The sequence below is a fragment of the Pan paniscus genome, chromosome 12 (genome assembly GCF_029289425.2).
Source record: "Pan paniscus chromosome 12, NHGRI_mPanPan1-v2.0_pri, whole genome shotgun sequence".
NCBI lineage: Eukaryota > Metazoa > Chordata > Mammalia > Primates > Hominidae > Pan > Pan paniscus.
In genome coordinates this window covers 67308794-67325101 of record NC_073261.2, presented here as the reverse complement: position 1 = coordinate 67325101, position 16308 = coordinate 67308794, and the positions used below count along the sequence as shown (strand labels likewise).

Sequence of the window (16308 nt, the reverse complement as noted above, 5' to 3'; positions counted from 1 at the left end):
TGTGATCTTTGAAATAAAGGGATTAAAACAGAGCAAAGTTAAAAAGGATTTATGAGTAAAAAAAAAAAAAGTTAAAAAAATATAAATCAAATTTTAGAGTTGAACTGGAAAAGGACTGACTGACCAAATGCTTCTCATATTTTGCAAAACAGTTGGAATTTAGACAAAAACAACTGGAAGAGATACACAAATTATTTTAAAATAACATTTATCCAGCTTTGATTTTAAAATGCTAATACATGCTCATCACAGAAAAATTGAAGGATGTGAAAGTCAAAAGTTGAAAATATAAACATCCATAATACCAGTATGCATTTAAAAACATGATTATGTTTAGAGTTACAATCCTCTAGTCTTATCTTAAACACACACACATACCACACACACGCATGCACAACAGAGTTGTAAATTGCTTTATGCTGTACTCAGATATGCAGAAAATAAATGCTGCCCTATAATTTATAAAAACTGTGACCTGGCCCATGCACTACCACTTTACTGAACTGCAAAAACAACTTACTCTCCTTTGGCAACATTTTAGTCTCTTCTGCTTTGTAAGTCTTCTTTCACTTTAACATTCAGTCCATTCAAAGTTATGATGGTTTACAGAAGCATCTTTCAAAGATTTAGTCTCTTTAGGAAAATGCATAGTGGTTCAGATTGCTCTCCTAGCCCACTTTTCCCTTTCTCAAGATGGTGCCCTGCTGTCTGAGAGACAGGGCTGTAGCTACCAGAGACTTAAACTTACAGTGGATTACAAAAAGACTAAAAAAGTCCACACTTCTGTGATGACTAATGCCAAAAAATCTCCCTTCCTCCAGAGTGCACCTTGTGGGGCACATTTTTGTGAGCACAACCTGCCCAGCCCTAAGCCACATCCCTTCTTCTGTCTCCGTGAGGGGAGAAGAGGATGCTTAGGTCCGTGCCCTGCCTCTGACTCTGGGGTTTCTCTGTAGCAAGGTCTCTCCTCTGCCTGGCTGTTCTTGGCTCCACAGGCATTAACAGTAGGTTTGACTGGGGACCTGCTGGCCCATTGTGTGGTCAGTACTCTCAGATAATGCCCAGATGCCTCTGACTCATCTCAGTTTTTGCTGATGTGTTTTGTGTCTCTGCCATGTAGTGGCAAACAATCTTTAACAGTCCTCCCAGAGTGTTTGCTGAGGAGGCCCTTTGCCGTTTATCATAGGGGGCTGGTCCCCTGCCAAACTCATGACACTTAACTCGGCCTCTCCTAAGTCCTCTCTTTGAGGGGTATAAAGAAATTTCCTAATCTTGCCCATGCCACTTGGGAAGTGAGGTCAATCTACAGAATATAAATTCTGCACCTTCCTCTTCCTAGCTGGGTGGCATCACTGAGTTCTTTTTATGTGACCATCCCACATTGTGTATCTGTTAAGATCATTTCAACTCCTGCCAGAACGAGAGCTGTTAAATTAATGGAGGATCAAAGGAACAATGGAAGAGATTTTAAGAAACTTTTCTAAAATGCGTAATGTGTATTTTGTGTCTTGTCCCAAGTTCACACTTTTTCTTTATGAAGAACTTGAGCCTCTGTAGATGTGTTTTAGTGCTGCTGCACCTCTTGAGTCCAGAAAAATTTTCAAGAGAATTATATGGCTCAGTGATTTTGTGCTTATTAACTTTATATTTGCTATCTACAATAACCTTTAGTGAAAATTAACAGGTGGATATATGGAACCAATTTTAGAGATGATTTCTATAGCTAATGGAAAGTTTATGTTTCCACTGAAATTCACATTTATTTATTTAAAATAATAAGTTCTCCTCACAGTTTTACAAAGGAGACGGAACAATACCATGCAAAGTGAAACAGCAGAATCTTCAACACTGAGAAAATAAGAGGTTTTCCTCCAGTTAATTAAAGGAGCAAGAGTTATGGAACTTTATAGTCATTTAATTATGTCATTAAGGTAAGGTAAGAGTTGGCTAGCAAGGATGAGGATAGGGTGGGAGAGACCACTACAGGCCACTGTGTAGAGTTCGACCTTTCAAGGCTTTGCCAATGCTTAGACTGTGACTCTATATTTTTGAAATATTGCAACTGGATTGACACATTTGTTATAAAGATACTTAACCATTTCATTAAAATGGCATCAATATATATTTTTCTAAGGGAATTTTAATTTTTTTCTCATTAAAAGTGGTAAATACAACTTGTCTCTGAAGGTTAAAAGCTTAAAAAAATGTCTTCTCGGTGTGGTTGGCAGCATGGTTAGGCATGCTTCTGGGACACGCATGTCTGTTAACTTCTTTCTCAGTTTCTCAGGTGGCAAGCAGAAAAACATAGTAACACCTTTGTAATACTAATCCTAGCTGCTATGTATAGACTTATTTATTTGGTCCTGTGTACCAAGGCTTTTATTTTCTTTCACTTAATCCCCACAGCAAACCTATGAGGTAGGCATTATTATGCCTATTTTACACGGAGTGATGCAAACTGAGCCATACAGTGGAGTGGGATTCTAATCCATCTTTCCAACTTTTTTTTTTTTTTTTTTTTTTGGAGACGGAGTCTTGCTTTGTCGCCCAGGCTGGAGTGCAGTGGTGCAATCTCGGCTCACTGCAATCTCTACCTCCTAGTTTCAAGTAATTCTCCTGCCTTAGCCTCCTGAGTAGCTGGAATTACAGGCACATGCCACCACGCCCAGCTAATTTTTGTATTTTTAAAGACAGGGTTTCACCATGTTGGTCAGGCTGGTCTCGAATACCTGACCTCGTGATCTGCCCACCTCGGCCTCCGAAAGTGCTGGGATTACAGGCGTAAGCCACTGCGCCCAGCCCTCTAATCCATCACTTATCACTAAAAGACCATCATCTTGTCTGCTCTGGTGAGCTACCTCTCTTCCCTATCCTACCAAATTTGCTTTAAAGATCGAATACAACCATGTATGTAACAATACAAGTTACTTTCAACTAGGCAATTTCTATTTAAGGTATTTTTCTCCTCCCTATTTATTTTCACTTACATTTTGTTTTCTTGCACACAAAAAAAACAAAGATGACTAAAAAGACCCAAAGGAAGAGAGTAGAAAATAACAATTATGAAGTGTGGTGATGATTTAAAATACTAAAACTAAAGAAGAGGATATCATCATGGCATCTAACTATGTGTACCTTTCTGTGATTTGTCTTTGGCTTCAGTCAGAAGAATCATAAAATTAGTTATAGTTTGTCGTTAGAATTTGTGGTTGGGAGGGAATTATCTATGACTTTTTATAATTTATGTCTCAATTAATTTAAAAAATGGTAGAGTCCCTATTAATGTGTCCCTTGAAAGAAAAGTTGTCTAGATCATATGCTCTCCTACTAAAATTGTCGTTTTCACAAAGGACATATACGTACATGAGAAACAAGATTCTTTTAGGAAATATTAGAATAAGATTTTCAATTAGAAAGTTGCATCTGCATAGGCCTCCCGGACAGTAGGAGGAATAATTGGAGTGGAATAATAAAGAGAGAATGAAAATTTTAACAAAAGAAGTGAAAGATCTCTGCAAAGAAAGCTATAAAACACTGATGAAAAAATTTAAAGAGGACATAAAAATGAAAAAATATCCTATATTCATGGATTGGAAGAACTAATATTGTTAAAATGCCCATACTACCTAAAGCAGTCTACAGATTCAATGCAATCTCTATCAAAATACCAATGACATTATTCACGGAAATGGAAAAGAATCATAAAATTAATATAGAACCATAAAACACCTTGATTAGACAAGGTAATCTTGAACAAAAAGAATAAAGCTAGAGACATTACAGTACCTGACTTATACCACAAAGTGATAGTAATCAAAACAGCATGATACTGGCATAAAAGCAGTCACATGGACCAATGGAAAAGAACAGAGAACCCAGAAATGAATCCATGCATTTACAGCCAACTCATTTTTGACAAAGGCGCCAAGAACATACATTGGGTAAAGGAGAGACTCTTCAATAAATGGTGCCCCCCAAAAACTGGATAACTATATGCAGAAGAATGAAACTAGATCATCTCACCATATAAAAAATAAAATCAAAATGGATTAAAGACTTAAAGGTAAGACCTGAAACAATAAAACTACTAGAAGAAAATATTGGAGAATCTGGACAAAGATTTTTTGAGTAAAACCTCAAAAGCACAGGCAACAAAAGCAAAATCAGAGAAAAGGGATCACATCAAGCTAAAAAACTTCTGCACAGTAAAGGAAACAATCAACAAAATGAAGAGATAACCTACAGAATGGCAGAAAATATTTGCAAACTATCTATCCAATAACCAAAATACATAAGGAAATGAAACAACTCAGTGCCAAATAAACCAAATAATTCAATAAGCAAATGATCTGAATAGACATTTCTCAAAAGAAGACATACAAATGGCAAACAGGTATAGGAAAAAAAATGCTCAACATCACTAATCATCATGAACATGCAAGTCAAAACCACAATGAGGTCTCTTATCATAGTTAAAATGGCTATTATCAAAAAGACAGAAAATAACATGCTGGTCAGGATGCAGAGAAAAGTCAACTCGTGCACACTGTGGATGGTAATGTAAATTACTACAACCATTAAGGATAACATTATGGAGGTTCCTTAGGAAACTAAAACTAGAATTACTACATGATCCAGAAATCCCACTTCTGGGTATATATCTAAAAGAAAGAAAATCAGTGTATTGAAGAGATATCTGAATTCCTATGTTTAATGCAGCACCTTCATAATAGCCAAGATAAAGAATCAACCTAAATGTCTATCAATAGATGAATGAATTTAAAAATTTGGCCTGTATACATGATGAAACACTATTTAATAATTTTTAAAAAATGAAATCCTGTCATGTGCAGCAACGTGAATGGAACTGGAGGACATTATGTTAAGTGAAATAAGCCAGACAGAGAAAGATAAATATCGCATGTTCTCGCTCATATGTGGGAGCTGAAAAATTGATCTCATGTCAGTAGAGAGTAGAATGGTGATTACCAGAGGCTAGGAAGGGTAGAGGGGAGAGCAGAATGAAGAGAATTTGGTAAATGGGTACAAAAATACAGTTAGATAGAAGGAATAAGTTCTAGTGTTCAATAGCACAGTAGAGTGACTATAGTTAACAATAATTTATTGTATATTTCAAATGGATAGAAGAGAAGTTTTGGAACATTCTTGACAGAAAGGAAAGATTATAGTTTGAAGTGATGGATATCCCAGTTACCCAGATTTGATCATTACACATTGTATGGATTTGTCAAAATATCACATGTACTACATCAACATATACAACGATTATGTATCAATAAAAAGAAATAAGGGAAAACAAATGTCATTAAAGGACTAACTTGATATGTTATTGGTACAATTCAATTTCAATATATATGAAAAGTTAAAAAGTATCAGGCAGCTGGGTGTGGTGGGTCACGCCTGTAATCCCAGCACTTTGGGAAGCCAAGGCGGGTGGATCACTTGAGGTCAGGAGTTGGAGACCAGCCTGGCCAACATGGTGAAACACTGTCTCCACTGAAAACACAACAATTAGCTGAGTGTGATAGTGGATGTCAGTAATCCCAGATACTCGGGAGGCTGAGGCAGGAGAATTGCTTGAACCTGGGAGGTAGAGGTTGCAGTGAGCCAAGATTGCGCCACTTCTCTCCAGCCTGGGCCACAGGAGCAAAACTGTCTCAAACGAACAAACAAACAAACAAACAACAACAACAAAAGTATCAGGCATAAAATAAATACATTTTTGAAATTTACACCTTGTTCACAAATTTAAATATTTTTCACCTATCTTAAAAAATGCCCTATACTAAGTCAGAAAACTTTTAAATGGACCGCATAAACTCTTGAACCATTGGCCTCAGAGTACCTTATCTTGTCTCGTCAGTCAATCCACAAGAATTTTTTTTTGAATGTTTGAAGTGCTCCAGAATCTAATGATCTTTTCTCCCTTCACACCCTCACTATGTCAGACCAAATTCCACCCTGTTTTTTTTTTTTAATTATACAGTTTGGTCTAGTTTTTACATTTCAGACTTTCTTCATTTGCTTTTGCTTTTAAATCTCTCTTTACTGACTTTGAGTGCCTTTCAAAAAAAAAAAAAAGTCACTACCAACAACAGGTACTTGCTTTCAACAAGTGTACAAACTGCTTCAATCAGTAGATTTTGCTTTTCGCTTCTTCCCAGAAGAATTGCTGGTTAGTGTTTCCTTCTCATTTCATCAGTTTTCTTGAAACTATGGTAAGGTATGCATACCATACTCCAGAAAAGAGTCTTTGGGGACTCAACAAACTCCTCTTTTTCCTTTTCCATTAGTAGTGGAGTGTATATCTGGTCAGCTATGTAACTTATTTTTCAGGGATACACTGGTACAGGTATTTATTTTCATATGATGGAGACACCTTTCCTATAAACATCAACAAAAACATGTTAGGGTAATTTCTCTCACCTCATTATCCCTCCTCCATATACTTCAAATTCAATTTTTGTTGGCCCCTTGGTATCATTTGGATATTCTAGTTTTGTGTTCTTATGATGAAGTTTTAATTGTAGCACTTACTTTAAAACCACACAATCAGATTATTTGTCTTTATTTCTTCAATAGTCACCTTGGCAGAAGAACTGTCTTTTTCAAACATTATGTTCCCAGGATTTAGCATAATATGTAGTCCATAATAGAGGTTGGGTAATGTTAGATGGTAAATAAACTGTTCAGTTGAATTGCTGCATTAAATGAAGGATACAACATTTGGGTTAAAGGAAAGAATTGCTAATGAAGAATAGGAAACTAAAATGGGTTGACTTAGAGAATACAAAAGGCTAAAACATGAGTTCTGTTAAGAGTATCTGTAGAATTCCTGCCTTTTCATCTGTGGAAAGATAACAGATTTCCCCATGTTCTCCAAGGTTGACCCCAAAGGCATAACTAAGCTCCTCCCAAGTCAGATAGTCTTCTGCTGAACGAAGCCTTAGGCAAAAGCCTGCATTATTTTCTGGTATAATTTAATATCGTCCATATCCAATAGCCAAGAAGGGTATACAAGCATCTTTAAGGGGGTTTTCTCTCTCTGCTTGGAGTCCTCCTCCCTCTGTTTTTGTACAGGGAGCTTTTTCTGTCTTTCTTGCCTATTAAACTTTCTGCTCTTTCAAACCACAAAAAAAAAGAAAAGAAAAAAAGCATCTATGGGCTCTGAAAGTCAATTTATTTCGACATACATGTATTGAGAGCCTACTCTGTGCTGGAACTGCAGATACAGAGACAACAGGATCACTATCCCAACAGTAATGCACTTTACTCAACCCGGTGCACTCACTATGCCAGTCAGTCCAGTGGTTTCTACACCAGATTATCTGTGACGTCACCCCAGCATATCTTTAATGCTTTCTTGTAAATAACTTCAAATGGCTTATTTTCTTATAGGTATGTCATTCTTCTTTTTTTGTTTTTTGTTGTTTTTCCATTCTTCTTTACCCACTATAAATTTAACTTTGTTTTCAGTAAATTATACGCCCAGAGTTCTAATATATAGTTAATGTTTAATTGGTAGTTTCTTACTATATATTACATTTTTCCTTTTTAAAATACTTATTCAATGACTGTACACCAAGAATGTTTCTACCCACTGGAATACATAGATGAACAAAGTTTAAAAAGTTTCTTATTTATTTTTATTTATTCATTTATTTTTGAGACAGGATATCACTCTTCCACCCAGACTGGAGTGCAATGATGCGATCACAGCTCATTGCTCCCTTGATCTCCCGGGCTCAAGTGATCCTCCTACCTCAGCCTCCTGAGTAGCTGGGGCTACAGGTGTGTGCCACTGCACCTAGCTAATTTTTTTTTTAATTTAGTTTTTGTAAATATGGGGTCTCACTGTGTTGCCCAGGCTAGTCTTGAACTCTTCCTTTTTAAAATAGAGCCTACAATTACATTCTCATGAGGGGGCAAGCAATAAACAAACATAAATGGTTTCAATTAGCATTTATACTACAATAATGCTATGAAATAAACAACTCTAAATCTCTGAATTGCAACATCAAACATTCATCTCAATAACAGTTCTGTGGGTTAGCTATGAGGGGACTGACCCTAGCAGAGTTTTGCTTATCTTGGCTCTAAACCGTCAGTTGGGATCAGATCTGCTCCTCTTGTTTCTTCAGTCTCCCTAGACCAGCTATCTGGAGCATGTTCTTCTTGTGGGGAAGTGTAGGAGTGCAAGAAAACAAGCCAGATCATGACAACAAGTCTAAATCTCTGCTTCTGTCTCATTTACTAACATTTCTTTAACTCAGACAATTCACATGCCAAGCCCAATATGAGTGGATCAAGGGAGTATTTTTCACAAATATTGGAGAAAACTGCAAGTTACATAGGAAAAAGGGTAACATATAATTTTATAATAGAAAGAGAATGAAGATTAAAAGTATTAATAATAACTCAGTCTTTCAATCACGGTTGTCTCTCTTGTTCACAATTCATGTTCCTTCTGCACCTGAGACATATTAATGGCCATTCCAAGAAACCCACAAAGTTTCACCCAATTATGGCATTGAGTTCAAAGTCCAGGATCTCATGATCCATGTCAGGTCTGGATGGAACTTCTCTTGATCTGGACCTCTATGAACTGAAAAGATATGTTATCTGCCCCCACACATCTAATGTCCCATGCTGGAATATAAACAGAACAAACAAACAGCTGCATTCAACAAGGGGACAATTGGGAGAAACACAGAATAACTGGTATATAGAAATTTTGAAACTCTGCTGAACAAATTTTCCAGGGTCTCCTACAAAGATGTTGGCAGATATTTTGGTTAAGCCCTGTTTCTGTGCCTGGGAGTTTATCCCAGTCTACTGTTGTACATGAGTCTTTGTTCTTGTCTTGGAACTCCTTCCTTTTTCATTTTTGGCTCTCTGATGAGTAGAGGAGAATATGTCCTCTTGGTAGCTGAGCAGATTTCTCAGCCTGCTTCCTGTCTGAAAAATCTTGGGGTCTCAGAGATTCTTATACATTTCCAACAGACATAATTTTTAAAAATCCAGGCTGGTGGTAATCTTGCCAATACAGCTCTCTCAAAAACTCTGTGAACTTTCTGTTTGCTTCCAGTCAACTACAATGTGCCAAATGCCTCAACCATAATTCTTTTAGAGACATGTTCTTTTCTAGCTATAAGTAGGTAATTTGCATGTATTAGGCATCTGTGAGATGCACCCTCAGTCTCCTTAATCTTTTCAGGAGTCTTTTTCTATCTTTTTTTTTTGAGATGGAGTCTCACTCTGTTGGCCAGGCTAGAGTGCAGTGGCACGATCTTGGCTCACTGCAACTTCCACCTCCCAGGTTCAAGCAATTCTCCTGCCTCAGCCTCCCGAGTAGCTGGGACTGCAGGTGCACGCCACCACTCCTGGCTAATTTTTTGTATTTTAGTAGAGACGGGATTTCACCATGTTGCCCAGGCTGGTCTCGAAATCCTGAGCTCAGTCAATCCGCCTGCCTTGGCCTCCCAGAGTGCTGGGATTACAGGTGTGAGCCACCATGCTCCACCCTTTTTTCAGGAATCTTACCAATGGGTGTGACAACTATTTTCTTGATTTTATCTTTATCTTACCTTATGGCGATGTTCTAATGGCAATGTTCTCTATAGAGAGAAATGGTTTAATTTTCAAACTGATAATTTCCAGAATTTGGGGGTTCTCTCAGTTTCACTCAATCTTATTTGCAAGTCAGTCAATTCTTTTCTAAGCTTATATTTTTCTTGTAGTAACTTAATAAATGCAGACAACAACAGCCAATTCATACTATAAATATTTTGCCCCCAAAACTTCCCAGCTCAAAGCCACAAGTACATTTAGTACACTTTCTGCCTTCCAGATTATTGTAGTCAACAGTTTTATCAAATGTTTTGGTACTGCATAATATGGGTTTTCATTTTCCTAGCTATTACTTTTTAAATAATAGTTTCTTCTCTTCTTACCAGGTGATCCCAAACTAATGACACGTTTTAATATTTTTTGACAGCAGAAGCCCATTTTTGGTAGAGTTTCAATGTTAACTAGCAATTGCCACAAGTAGAATATATAACAAACCTCACACCCAAACCCAAAACTCAGTGGCATAAGCAAGTGTTTATTTCCTTGCTAATGGTCTCATGGGTTGGCTGAAACAGTGCTACTTTAGGTCATAGGGAGACTTGGTTCCAAGACTCAGATTAGGTTCAGATTTGTCCTAAAAGTCTCTTCACTCTTCTTCAAAAACTGACTACCTAGGGTCTATTTCTCTAATAGGGAAAGGCAGAAGCACCAGGATCCAAGCAAGACACAGGGCATATCTGAAGCCTATTCTCATGATGACTGCCAACATTTAATTAACCAATGCAAGTCACATGACTAAGCCTAATTGCAATAAGGTAGGAATATTTTCTACTCACAGTGACATGTCAAATGATATGTATATTATAGCATGAAGGAGTCAAGAATTAAGGAGTTCAATCTAGCATATATACAAACAAGAAAACATCAGCTAGTATAAATTGTGAGGAAAGTAAAGCAGGTTTAGAGAATGCTTGGAAAACCACTAAGAATGGTTTGTTGAGATGACATTTTAACTGAGGTTGAATGCATTCTACGCAGAGGAAACAGACAATGAAAAGACCTAGATGCAGAGATAAGCTCAGGGTGATGGAAGAACTGAAATAAAACCACAGAGAGGATGGTAGGAGATGAAACCAATGAGGAAGTAGAGGCCAAATTATTTAGACCTTTTATTATCATTGTTATTTGCAATATTACATAAGTGGACATTTCAGAGGATTATTTACCAAATGCTGAAGAAATATAAAAGATTTTTGTGAGTCCTAATGGTTGTCATGATAGCCCATGAATAGGGTAGCTGAATTCAACCACTCTGGAAAGTTTCACAATGGTCGAGTTGTGTAATCGATTCAATAATTTACCTTTTCACTGGTTCTTTTTGGAGTTTTGGCCTGCTAAGTTGTTTCAATGGAAAACCTGAAAATACTAAGAATTCTTGACTAGAGAGTTGCCAGCTGAAATACTGAAGAGATAAATTGGTAGCCGCTGAAACTGCTCAGCTTCTTAACAGTTCCAGGTATTTCTTTTTCCCTGGGCTTCTCGGAGCTAAATGGAAATATAAAGGTGTTGGAGCCCCCTTTCTCCCTCTTAGTTTCACTCAGGAGAATTCTCTTATTCTCTACTCCCAAGAAGGTTCTCTAGGTATGAAACAGTAACAGTTCTGGTTGTTGGTGGTATCATTTCCTAGGGAAGTTTTTGTACTGGTCCTTTGGATATGGTATCAACTCTGGGTGTAAAACCCAGAGGTCCATCCCATGCCCTTGGGAACTTCAGGATTAATAGGAGATGCAGAATATATTTAAATGGGACATACATACTCATCACCATAAATAGTGTGGTCACACAGAAAGAGAGTTGTACACATCTCAAAATTTTACTGAATTAGAAACACAAATGCTCTAAACACTAAAATGCCTTAAAATAAGAGGTCATGAGCACTTTCTAGAAATGACCTTTGATCTTTGTTCAATGTGAAAAATTTTGTTTAAAATTGGCATTTAATTAGCCAGATTTTCTTTTGTCCTCATCTTTCTGTAGACTTATGGAAAAGGGAACTACTCTATTTTCAAAAACGTGAAAAAAAGAAAACCTAAACCAGCAACATAGAGAAACTGTGGTTCTCCCTGGGTCGCCATAACACCTCTACAGGTGTGCCCTTGACTTCTATTAAGAATCACCAGCTAAATAGGTGAAATACACAGCTGTACATTTCCACTGCAGCATCTTTTAGCAAGCAAGGGGCTGTGTCTAGGTGAATCAGAATATGCTGGCTGGTGGAGCTCAGACACAATAATGTGTTTTTTTCAGGAAAAATAAGTGTGACAGTGTTTATTTCACACACAATTGTTTGTCAGAGGACTTCAAAGGGGTGGGCAGAGATCAGTTAAGCATTGCCATCTGTCCCATAGGTTGTGCTTCTTCTTTTCAGGTGGGACTCTGAGGTCATTAGCACTGGGGTGGCTTATCCTCTGTTCAGCTCCTGTGCCACAACGTAAGACAGGAATCCTGCCAGGAGGAGGACTTGGGTCCTGGCTCCTAACCACCCCCGTTGGACTCCAGCTGCCAGCGCCGCCCAAAGAAGAGAGCATGCCGCCTGGCTTTAAGAAAGCTTGCAGCCCCTGAGAGTGGCAGGTTAAAAACCTATAGGGTGGTTCAATCAAAGGCAATGCCTTGCTCCGTCCTGTGCTGCTATTGTACATTGGAACACATGCTGCTAGGAGACAAAGAGGACACGCGTTTATTTTCAAGCGTAGGACTTTGGAACCACTTGGGAAGAATATTCTTGATTGAGAACCAAAACATTCCATGATGCTTAACAAACCTGCAAATTGAAAAATCAGCTTCGGCCTGTGCAGCCAGGAGGCAGGAAAAGGACCTATACCCTGAAAAAAAAAATCAAAATATTCCTTAAGTGATATTTGTGTGCATTTACAAAATTACCACTTTCTGAATCAAAGTCTCAAGCTGTTTTCATCTGAGAACATATGTTGTGCCGTTAGACAATATCTCAGCCTGCCGCCATCCATGACATACCCTGCCGCATTGCATAATGGACAGTCCCTTGAAAAAGGAGCTGCAGCTCAGTCAATGCCCCTGTAATAATATTTTAAAATAAATGATATGCATCATTAAATCACTGAGGATGACTAACTCAATTTTAGAAAACCCACAACTCCAGCAATCATAGTTACAGCTCTGATTTGAATATTTTCACTTTCACCTGAGCAGCCAGTGGGAGCCAGTCAAGCAGATTGGGCATCCAGGCAGAGGAAGGCTGTGTCTCCGAGGAGCAGGAGGGAACCTGTGATTATGTAGTTACAGTAACGTCGGCTCATGCCTCGTGTCCGCCTGGGCTTTTTAGGCTTTTCCTTCCTCCCTTCTTGGCTTCTTATTTACATATCACAGGCATCCTCTTTGTAAAGTTATTTTAAATAATGTATTAGATTGATCTTTTTAAAATTCTACCATGGCTAAATGTCATAAGGAAAAAAAAATAAGTCTTCGAAACTTATTTAAAGGTTTCTACTGGAGTAGGCCAGTTACCTGCTTTACTGCTGATATTCTAAAAATACCTCCATGTCCATACTATTATCCATTCTTCACGTCCAATTGCTCTGTTATGGTAATAGTCAGAAGCACACCATGCAGTAATTACTTACAGCTGACTGAAGAAAAGAATATTCAACTCCCCCACTGTTCCACTAGAAGGTCTTTATGCACTATTAACTCATTCCTGTTTATTAATACTCTACTGGTAATTCAGACTGCTGCCTCTTAGGTTTGTAATAGGAGGACTATTAAACAGCAATTACTGACCATATGGGTTGGTGAATATTTGTTGTTTTTTGGTGGGCTTTTCCCCCCCTCCTTCCAACTTGTTTTTTAAGAAGCCATATTACAACATAGTAAAAGTATCATCACATCTGCATGAGATTAACAAGCTTGGCAGGATTTCTCCCTTAGAAAATGTGTATTTATTCCCAGATTATCATTGCTAGCTTAAGAAAAAGAGAACGTGGGAGAAACAGGAAAATGTGGAAGATTGTTCTCTTGTGAGAAGACCCCTGCTTTGGAAGATATTTTGGATCTTATGTTTCCTAAGTCACTCTGTGGGATGTTTTCTTTTACTGACTTTGAAAGGACACTGACCCACTCTCAAACACCATCAGCTTCTCAAAGCAAGCATAGTTATTGAGGAATCCAAGTCAAATACCACTCTCCATTTCAAGTTCCCCAAGCGTTTGAAAGGGATCACTGTAAAATTGATAATTTAGTAAATTTATCTCCCAAAAAGCAGGTATATGAACCCTGAGAGGTGACGAAGGGTTCCCCCTGGGAGAGGGATGGCTTGAGTAATGGGTTCAAGTGAGGCAAGCAGGTGGTAAATGATGATTATGGTAATAATAATGTATGCCTCTCTCACAGGTAGTGAACACTGAGCACGTTGCAAGCATTAAACACATTTAAATGGAGATGCATCTCTAAGATAAATAGGAGCCTGGGAGCTAATTTTCATTGGAAATTGAAGAGTTGAGATCCAGGACAGAGAAGTCACTTGACCAGCAACCTCCACTAACATGATGGCAGTGGCTAGGTGTCTAGGCTGTTTGACATAGTAAGCTTTTGCTCCAAGGCAGCCAGTCTCCTTAGGGCCCCTTGTGCTTATCTTCTGATTTTTCCCCTTTTCCTATAAGGAGCTATTCTCTCTTTATGTCCAAATCTTTCTAGCCCTTCAATAAACAGATCAAATCCCACCCCTGACCCCAAAACTCCAGCTCGCTTTGATCTTGCTCTTTTCAAACTGCCAAGCAGATTTAGTGTCAGTACCACACCTTTGGCAGGTGGTTGTAGCTAATTTAGCACTCTCCCTTTGTTACCTGCTGGTGTTGTGTGTGGAAGTTTTTTTTTCTCCTCGATACACTCTAAATCCTTGAAGACAGGGACCATATCTTTTAAACTTTTCTTCTATTTATCTCCGTACCTAGTTCAGTATTGAACATTCAGTTAGTGCTAAATAGAGGTTGGAAGAATTCAATGGAAATATGTAGAGCAGGGGAAAGGACATTAACCCCTACATTTTCTTACTCTATAAAGTTGTAGGAACTGGAGTTTCTGAATTAGGTATGGAAAAGCAACAACAAATAATAATAACAACAACAACAAATAATAATAACAACAACAACAAAAACAAAATGACAAATATCAGCTCAAACCTAGCAGTACCAAGCTAATGTGTAGCCTATATTTGATGTTCAATGAATATTTGTTGAGTCAGATCCTCACACTATCCCAGAACTTTTTCACAGTGGGTCTTGGCCATAGGGAAAATTGCAAAAAATTTATTTCATCCATATCTTTCTGATTGGATCTAGAATCCTGGATTGCCTATGGCCTAGAAAGCCCTCAAAGTGGGGAGAATGATTCCTCTAAGACTCTGTGTGGTAGGTAGCTTCAATAATGCAGGCTGATCCCAATAACACAGGCTGATCCAGGCAAGATCAGAACTGCCTGATAGGATCTGAAAGGCACCAGAATGGCCTTCCTGCTCTCTAATATCTCATAGAGAGAAGGAGCCAGCAAGCACCTGAGATTAATTACTCCAGTGGATTTCAAATATTTTGTTTTGTTGCTATTGTTTTAACAGTAGGACTGTTTTTTTCCCAGTTAAGCATTATGCAGAATCCTGGTGTATACAGCGGATTAAAACAGAACAGCTCCGGTTGAAGTTGGGTTGGGAGGCATGAATTCCTAACCTGATAACCTAGCTGATAAAGCCAAGATGCACTTCTGGGAGACCCCAGTGTATCTGGGGACACTATAGGGCAAGTATTTTTCCAGTCCAACCTTTTTTGGATATAAATGTGTAGATTGAATGCAGAATCTCAAATCCACACAGCTAACAGCAGAATGGTCCTGGAATCCAATCCTTTTCCCTTAGGTTTATTGAGGTATAATTAACAAATAAAAATTGTATACATTTAAATTACACATCAAAATATATTTGGATATACATATACATTGTGAAATGATCACCACAATCAAGTGAATTAACATATTCATTGCCCCACATAGTTACCTTTTCTTTTGTAGTGAGAATACATAAGATTTTCTCTTAGCAAATTTCAAGTATACAATACATTATTATCAACTGTAGTCGCCATGCTGTGCATTAGATTCTCAGAACTTATTCATCTTAGAACTGAAAGTGTGTACCCTGTGACCAACATCTCACATTTCCCTCCACTCCCTGGCCCCTGACAACAACCCTTCTACTCTGTTTCCATGAGTTTGACTTTTTGGATTCCACATTTAAGTGAACTCAGGTAGTATTTGTCTTTCTGTATCTGGTTTATTTCATTTATCATAATATCCTCCAGTTTTATCCACGTTGAAACAAATGGCAAGATTGCCTTCTTTTTTAAGGCTGTATATATATATATATATATATATATATATATATATATATACACACACACATATATATACACATATACATATATACATCTGCATGAGATTAACAAGCTTGGCAGGATTTCTCCCTTAGAAATTTTACTCTTGGAAATATATACATATACATATATATACATATACATATATATACACACAACACACCACACACACACACACACATATATGGCTGTATATATATATATGAAACATATATATTCTATTATACATATTTATTTATAAAGTATATATACGTATACACAGATTTTT

General features: G+C 37.7%; 1 protein-coding gene across 3 annotated transcripts in view; it reads left to right on the top strand.

Annotated features, from left to right (window-relative positions):
• Nucleotides 1-16308, top strand: part of LOC117979156 (uncharacterized) — an 830677-nt gene that overhangs the window by 608291 nt on the left and 206078 nt on the right. The window lies entirely within an intron of this gene.